This window comes from Octopus bimaculoides, chromosome 13 (genome assembly GCF_046866305.1).
Source record: "Octopus bimaculoides isolate indiv1 chromosome 13, ASM4686630v1, whole genome shotgun sequence".
In the NCBI taxonomy this organism is placed as follows: domain Eukaryota; kingdom Metazoa; phylum Mollusca; class Cephalopoda; order Octopoda; family Octopodidae; genus Octopus; species Octopus bimaculoides.
In genome coordinates, this window is record NC_142940.1 from 6,234,902 (window position 1) to 6,242,727 (window position 7,826).

At 34.2% G+C, this 7,826-nt stretch overlaps 1 long non-coding RNA gene across 1 annotated transcript; it reads left to right on the forward strand.

Annotated features, from left to right (window-relative positions):
- The first annotated feature begins 283 nt into the window (after nucleotides 1-283).
- On the forward strand, nucleotides 284-6,487 carry LOC128249264 (uncharacterized). The gene is made up of 3 exons (XR_008265353.2): nucleotides 284-466; nucleotides 4,847-5,062; nucleotides 6,206-6,487. It is a non-coding gene; the product is annotated as an uncharacterized LOC128249264 (long non-coding RNA).
- The last annotated feature ends 1,339 nt before the right edge of the window (nucleotides 6,488-7,826 follow it).

Consider the following 7,826-nt stretch of genomic DNA (forward strand, 5'->3'; position numbering starts at 1 on the left):
AGAGGTGGGGAAGAAAGTGGGTGATATATAAAAACAAAACAAGGCAAAGATATTGTGATGAGGATGCTGAAGAATCAGAAGGGAAAAAATACTCCATTGATGTTCTCCATCATTGTTAAACTGAAAGAATTCAAAGAGAAAATTACGATGTAACATATTTCTTAGTTTCTTACCGGAAGTGTATTTTTACGCTTTTATCTTATTAAAAGTCGCTCATTTGAAAAGAATATAATTGCATTTTTTCTTAATTTGAGGTTTGTTATAAATATTACTGCATGAGCTAATCACTAAGTTCTCTCTGCCATTTGAAATAACTCAGTTAGTTTACAGTATCGTAAAATATAACAAAATTGAAAAGCCTTTTTCTTGTTTTAGATATTCCGAGGATTATCTTTGGGTCTTTGACAGCCTAAAATTTTAGGTGTGCAGAAGCAATGCTTTGATACGAATCAAGAGAAAATTTATCGTGAGTGAAAGATAGCTTACCGTATAATTTTACATTACTTGCCTCTTAAACTACGTTATGTGTTTAACGCGTGGTTAAGCAACACATCCGTCGTGATCGCTGTGCGTCACAAGATCAACTCTGTGTCATCTTTTCTCTTAAAGCAAAGAGAAAAAATAAGATATATCTCCTGAAAGCAGAGAATAAAGCAGCAGTACAATATCTGTCGAAAATAGTTGACAGTTACAGGATTGGGTGAAACGTAATTCTTTCTAATATTGGTACCAGACCAGCGAATGTGACGGGAGGGGCCAAACCGAATACATCGAACCCCAAAACTTTGATTCATATTTTATTTTATCGACATTGAAAGGTTGAACGGCAGATTTGGCCTCGGCGGATTTGGCTTCGGCAGGATTTGAGCTGGAAACTTAAAGAGACGAAAGTAATATCCTTTCTACTATTGCCATAAGGCCTGACACTTGGGCGAAGGGGGTGATCGATTACATGTTCAACTGGTACTTATGTCATCGACCCCGAAAGGATGAAAGACAAAGTCAACCTCGGTGGAATTTGAACTCAGAACGTAAGGACAGACGAAATGTCGCTAAGCATGTTGCCTACTGCGCTAACGTCTCTGCCAGCTCGTCACCTTAGAGCCGAAAGTAATATCAATAAGCATTTGATCTGATGCACTATCGATTCAGCCCAGCCCACCACCTTTTGACTGAGTGATAATGAGGTTAGTAGATAAGGGATCGTTAGACGCCTTATTTGGTAATTATTTATAGAGAATAATGCTGTGTAAGAAGAGAAATGAGCAAGAATATTCCGAAGCCACATGGCCAATCCGTATGAGGTGGGGTTGAAGGAAGAATAACTGTCGTCTGTCCAACTGGTAAAAATCTATCGTCTGCTCTTCAGTAACGTGACATAAAGCCATAAGAAACTAATTTTAGATGTTAGTTCCCCGTGATGTAAATGAATATATTTAATTCGTATGTGGAAATTTGTAATTGACAGAAAATTAATTATAATTTGCAAATTATAACACGATTAACGATGATAAACAGTGAAACAAAAAAACATTAGCTTCAAAAACGTTTCCTTGAATTTTTATCGTCTGTCATACATAAATATCTGCGCCAGCAATAACAACAACAACGACAAGAAATCTTTAATTTGACTACACACGTCCTTCACGCTCATTTTATGCCACATTCCCGAAACCCAACGGCAGGAACAATAACAAAAACAACAAGAAGAACGGGAACAGGAACAGCAAGTATAACAGGAATAACAACAGGAACAACTGCAATAACACAGGAATAAACAACAACAACAATTGCGTTACTACCGGAAACAACAATATCGGCGTCGACTGCAACAGGAAATGCTGTAACAGCTAGACACACATACATCCATTCATATATCCATACATACACAAACATACATGGATACATACACATACATATAAATACACACACATACAAGCATACATACATGCATTCATATATACATAATTACATTCATACATACATACATGCATACATAAATACATACATTGTTACATACGTATACATATATATATACGTATATATATATATATATATATATGTGTGTGTGTGTGTGTGTGTGTGTGTGTGTGTATATATATATATATATATATATATATATATATATATATATATATGCATACTTACATACATGTATGTATATGTAATTAAAAAAGGCCAGTATTGTCGCATTCTGTGTCACGCTGAATCTCTTTGAGAACTACGTTAAGAGTACGCATGTCTGTCGAGTGCTCAGGCACTTGCACATTAATTTTACGAGCAGGCTGTTCCGTTGATCAGATCAACTGGAATCTTCTTCGTCGTAACCAACGGAGATCCACACACACACACACCATTATGTATGTATATACACATACATACATACCTATATACCTACATACATACATACCTACATACATACACACATCGTATATGTTATTCAACAGTGGAAATAGCATTTTAAACGTAGATGAAGTTCTCTTGAATGAGTTCTCTGACCGTAAAACTGTTCCTTGTCATCCAATGGTACATAGACTAACTTACTTGCAGTAGAAGAAGCCTCGTTACACCAGCTCGGTTTTATACACAAGTGCATATCCCGAAAGGTAGAGGATGCCAATATTAACAGGAACTGTAGCCTTTCCCAAATAAGTGATACATATATCATATTCAACCTAGAAATGGTAAATTTTCGTTATTAATAAATTCCTTATCAATGAAAGACCTACAGATCTTTTCAGACTTTTACTTTCTTATGAAAGAAAATATCGATTATGCCATACCAGTGTGACAGATATCGTCTATATAATCAACAGCTGCCTTAATTCTCTGCAATTACTAACCTCCCACAAGACATTGTTGATCAAATCATTTACAATGTAATTGCCAAGAATGTATTCTTTCTCAGCAAAGCACAAACTGCAAGGTTTTGAGATGCTGGTCACACTAAAGATGTACGAAAACCAAAATATAAAAATAAATACTGGTTTAATACCTCAATATAAACAACAAGCAGGTGCAAATATAACAGGCCTTATATTGTTCTCGGGGAGTGGGAACACAAGTCAAACGCAGGTTTATAAAGAGATCAACTTGCACAGCGGGTGTGAAAGGCTCGTCTAAAACTGGAAAAAAAACAACAAAAATTTATGAAGAATTAATAAGAAACTTACGGCTTTTGGAATGTAGGCTATAGATTTTTATTCACACCTTTTATTATAGATAAACTGGGATATGTAACAACAGATTGGCGTAAAAACCTCGAAAGTCTTGGTAGGCTTCCAGGAATGAACTGCTTTGCATCCTTCAAATCTAATCGTTTCTTTACTGCACAGTGAAGATTTGTAAAACTTCCCAGCATTTTTTGTTCGTGTTCTTTGAAATAAACACATACGCAAAACTATATTATCTATAATACGCATACACTGATTTAAAGAGAAATCACATTTCCGCAAATACCTGCATTAGGGAAATGTGAATAAGATATAAATTGCATTACACAAAAGGGCATATATATTCATATCTACATATACATACATACATACATACATACATACTTACATATATGAATGGACAAACAAAACAAAGTGGCACCTACGCATTTGGTAGGAGTTGCATATACTATAACAATAATATATATATACGCATGCACGCGCGCACACACCACTACATACGCACACACACTAACGATGTTGTTGATAAGCCATACTCTACTTTCCATACAGAGAATCGCCAGCTATTCTCTAACATACGAGCCTATCACGAGGTACTAGGAACATGAGTATGAATTGATGCCACTACAAAATCGGTTTCAAATTGTGGCACAAAGCCTGCAATTTCGGGGGAGGGGCTATGTCGATCACATCGACTGCAATGCTAAATTGGTACTTATTTTATTGACCCAGAAATTCGAAAGGCAAAGTCGATACTGTTGTCATTCGAACTCAAAATGTGAAGACGAACGAAATGCAGCCAGGCATTTTGCCCGACGTGTTAACGATTCTACCAGTCGCCACCTTATGCCACGACAATATCAGCGACACTATGGGCCTTACACTGACCAATAGCGGTCCAACATCCAGAAGCTATACCGGACTTGTCTCATTCGGTCACCAGAAGCAAGACGGTCTGCTTAATGTGACTACTAAATTTTAAATTTCAAGGAGCCCTATCAAACTTAAATTTATATATATATATATATATATATATATATATATATATATATATATATATATATATATATAATGTACTGTTCTGTTATATATGGGATTATGGAATCAACAAAAAAGTACTCCACCTAGCGAGAAATAAATTTCATTTAATATACATGGGATTCAAATGCCTGCAGTTATTAGTTTTATATCTGAAAATATACAGCTCGCTATTGAAGCCTGTCCGACTATTGCACTTTTAGAGGCATGAAACTAATAGTTACTCACATATAAGTGTGTTTATACATACATAAATACATACATAAATATGTTTATATATGTATATACACATACATGCATGCATACATACATACGTACTTACAAACAGATGCATATATATGTACATCGATACATACGCAATAAAACTCATACTTTCGAACACAAATCCATATATAACATACCCAGAGATGTTAATAATATATAAGAAATCAGTTAGCTTACAATTTTCTTTGCTTTTGCAAGCGAAAAGTCATGAATCTCCAAAGAATTGATTTTTAAGTATAATTATAAATTAACGAAATCGTAGAAATGTGTGAAAATAATGAGCATTCTGAAAATAGTAATGTTTCGTGATAATCAGATATAATTTGTTTAGGTTAGATGTTGTTAATCATCTTTTTTTATTTATTAATTAGCGTAGTCTGGAGGAAAGAGCAGTGTCTCCGGCCTTCCTCGACTCTCACAGACCGGAGAGATTAATGAGCTGCAAACAGATGTTATACAAGAAGAATCATGTGCAAGAAAGAAAATTTCAGAGGGGGGCTTCATTCTTGGTCATGATGGGATTAGAAGACACAATATAAACGACGTCATGAAAAGACTCGGTTGAGTGCCAACAAATGTATATTCTGGTACGTTTGTTTAATGATTTGGTCTTTACTAATTCTCTAAATGCCACGAAGTTTTGGTTTCACTGAGGAGGTTAAATAAAACCGAAACATGTCATAAGTTATCCCCCATATTTGTCTAAACAATTAAAAGAATATTAGTTAAAGATTAATTTTGAGTATTTTTTTCTTTATCGTCGTATAATTATGTCTCTCTTATTAGCCTGTTTATGTTCTCTAAATTGAATATGTTAAATCGTTTTAAGAAACTTATGTGACTTTTTAAATATGAATTATAGTTAAACCGTAATGAATGAAAAATATTCTGGAATTTTGGGGAGCCACTATATATTATAAAGTATCGTGTATAAATTTCCCGATTATAAATGTACACACATACACACACACACACACACACACACACATATATATATATATATATATATGTGTGTGTGTGTGTGTGTGTGCCTTTGTTTTGGTGCTTGTCCACCACAACTGCTTAACAACCGGTGTCTGTTTGTTTACGTCCCCGTAACTAAGCGGTTCGGCAATGCAAAATCGATAGAACAAGTACCAGCTGATAAAAAAAATTGAATTACTGGGATCGATTCATTCGACCATAACCCTTCAAGGTGGTGCCCCTGTATGGCCGCAGTCTAATTACTAAAACAAGTAAAAAAAAAGTTAAAAGTTAAAAAGGAACGTCGCGAATGTGGGAATTATCTAGTTAGGGGAAAGGTTAAATTTATTGCTACAAAATCAAAAAAGTTTGTGGAGTTTTATTTCATTTCAAACGTATTTATAGAAGCGATTTTTGAAAATATTGCAAATCTACATGCAGATATTTTAATAATTAGCAGAATATCTATTAATATTTATGAGGAAAGTGATAATATATGCAGTACGTTTTGTATATGTGTTCACATGAATGTAAATAATACGTGTGAAGGAAATATTAATATTTGCAGCGATATAGATGAAACAAGAGCCAAAATATCAGAATTAATGCTATAAATATATGAATATGTGATGTAATTGTAGACAATTAAACACTGCTTAAATTTCACAAAAATGTAAAAGCATGTTTTCAAGACTACTTACAGCATCTCAAGTGGTGTTAGTTTGTATATGTTACGCTTAATATTCTTTTCATTTATTATTTTGCAGGTCTAGAGCGGTAGGTGGCCGAATCGTTAAGGTCACGAATGAAATACTATGCAAGCTTTCGTCGTGCTTTCCACAATATGAGTTCGAATTTCAACTACAACTTTCATAACTCCGGGACCAATAAAATATCTGTCATGTACGGGGAAACCATACTTCTACCAAATTTGAGGAATTTTAACTATGCTAAAAATTAATTATTTGCATTAATCTCAGACATTAGACTGCAGTCATGTTCGTGCACAATTTTCGAGGACGTCAGAAAGTATATGGATTCCAATACATCGGTAAATTCCTTTTTTATAATTCTATAGAATATTTTTGTTTGACACATCCTAACGCCAACACCAACTCACACACTTACAAATACATGTATGTATTATTACATATATGCATGATCATTTCTCTCTCTCTCTCTCTCTCTCTCTCTCTCTCTCTCTCTCTCTCTCTCTCTCTCATCATATATATATATATGTGTGTGTGTGTGTGTGTGTGTTATCATTTATTTGTTTCAGTTATTAGACTGTGGCCATGCTGGGGTGCCACTTTGACGGATTTCAGTGGAACAGATCTACTCGGGGACTTAATCTCTACGTCTGGTACGTATTCTATCGTTCTCTATTGCTGAACTGCTAATTTTAGCTGTGAAGACATATATGTGTGTGTGTGTTTACATGCACACATATACGCATACATTCTTATATATATATATGTATATATATATATATATGTATGTATGTATGTATGTATGTATGTATATATGTATATACGTATAAATGTAAAATATCTACACATATATGTATGTACATATATATATTTATACAAAGACATATATATCTATTTGTGTGTTTATACATATATTTACGCACACGTTCATATACATATATCTGCGTATATATATATATATATATATATATATATATATATATATATATATATATATATATATATATATATATATATATATATATGTGTGTGTGTGTGTGTGTGTGTATATATATATATATATATATATATACATATATGTATTATGTACATACGTTTATACACACATACAGGCTCACACACACACACATAAATATATGAATGTACATAGCAAAATCACTTTGCATTGGTTGGTTGGCACTGTTTTAAAACTGCGTTGTTTGTTTGATATTCTATTCTATTTATTTCTGTATTCATGTTTTTATATGGGGGAAGAGTAAGAGAGAGAGAGAGAGAGAGAGAGAGAGAGAGACAGAGAGAGAGAGAGAGAGAGAGAGAGAGAAAGCTGTAACTGAGTCTACATATTGTGTGTAAGTGAAATATTTGGAAAGGTCGGGGCTGAGAAATAGGCAGATGCAAAGAGAGGACGGGAGAAACTGGGATGGTTGCGACGACAACAACGATGATGAGGATGATGATGATGATGGTTGTGGTGGTGGTGGTGATGGTGGTGATAATGATGGTTGTGGTGGTGGTGCTGTTGTTGTTGTTGTTGATTGTGATGGTCGTGGTCTTAGTAGAGCTAAAAAAGGGGGGAGCAGATAAAAGGTAATCACAAAAATTGACAAAGAAACAAATCAGAGAGAGAGAGAGAGAGAGAGTTTGGGGGAAAAGAGAGAGAGAGAAAGGAAGAGAGAAA